This window comes from Elaeis guineensis, unplaced genomic scaffold (genome assembly GCF_000442705.2).
Source record: "Elaeis guineensis isolate ETL-2024a unplaced genomic scaffold, EG11 Super_Scaffold_1000033, whole genome shotgun sequence".
Taxonomy (NCBI): domain Eukaryota; kingdom Viridiplantae; phylum Streptophyta; class Magnoliopsida; order Arecales; family Arecaceae; genus Elaeis; species Elaeis guineensis.
The window spans coordinates 9,062,603-9,063,822 of record NW_027332424.1 but is presented as its reverse complement, the minus strand read 5'-3'; the positions used below and the strand labels follow the sequence as shown (position 1 = coordinate 9,063,822).

Sequence of the window (1,220 nt, the reverse complement as noted above, 5' to 3'; positions counted from 1 at the left end):
GTTTTAGAAGGTGACTCGGCAGATGAGTCATCTATATCATCAAGTGCAACTACCTTATTGTCTATTTGTTTTCCTGATCTTAAGGTATGAATGGCATTTACACCATTAACTTGGTTTCCTTGTTGGGGTCGTGGACCATTTTGGTTCCTAGGATTTGGCTCAGGTTGGCTAGGTAACCTACCATGTTCTCGTTCACTAATGGTCGAAGCCAGCTGACTTACTTGCATTTCTAGACGGGCTATAGCTTGGGTGTTATTATTTATGAGTTGACCCGTGGTTTGCATAAAGCTGGTATGTGTCTTCATCATGGCTTCTAGGCTTTTCTCTAAAGAGGTAATTTTCTTGTCATTATCATGGAAGCCTGGCGGGTTGTTCATTACTGGGTTGGACCTTAGATTTTGCTGATTGAAATTTGGATTGCCTACATTAGGATTCTGGGACCATGAGAAATTTGGGTAATTCCTCCAACCTGGGTTATATGTGGGTGCATAAGGATTGTTCAATGGTCCTTGATAGGTGGCATTCACCTGTGCACACTCATTCGAGTAGGAACATTCTTCTAAGACATGGTCTGGTGCATTGCACCCTTTACACATGGGTGCAGATATTTGATTTACATTGGCTGGTCTCTGTAATTCTAAGACTTCCAATCTACGTGTTAAGGTTGCAATCTTGGCCTCTGATGCTAGGGTTGGTTGAATTTGATGCATTCCTCCTCTTGAAGGTGTAGCTTTATCAGGTTCCCTAGTTGTTTCCCACTGTAAATTTTTCTCGGCTAGGTCTTCTAAGAATTGCCAAGCTTCAGTAGTTTCTTTGTCCATAAATTGGCCTTAGCACATGGACTCTAGCATGGTTCTTGAGTTTGAATCTAACCCCTCATAGATGATCTGGCATAGTCTCCAAGTTTCTATTCCATGGTGTGGGCATTGGGTCAAAAGATTCTTGAAACGATCAAAGTACATCCAAAATGATTCACCAGCTAGTTGGTAAAATTGATTTATTTCATTCCTAATCCTAGCTGTTTTATGATAGAGAAATTTTTTTTTAAAAATGTTCTCACAAAGCCCTCCCAGGTAGTGACAGAATAGTTTGGCAGACTATAAAGCCACTTCTTAGCATTGTCCTTAAGGGCAAAGTTGATTAATCTAAGTTTGACCTCATCCTCTGTTAATTGCAGTTTCATGGTTGCACATACCTCCTCAAATTCTCTAATAAATATA

At 40.2% G+C, this 1,220-nt stretch overlaps 1 non-coding gene across 1 annotated transcript; it reads left to right on the top strand.

Moving 5' to 3' along the window:
• Window positions 1–909: 909 nt before the first annotated feature.
• LOC140854535 (small nucleolar RNA R71) lies at window positions 910–1,016 on the top strand. The gene has a single exon (XR_012137741.1). It is a non-coding gene; the product is annotated as a small nucleolar RNA R71 (small nucleolar RNA).
• Window positions 1,017–1,220: the final 204 nt, after the last annotated feature.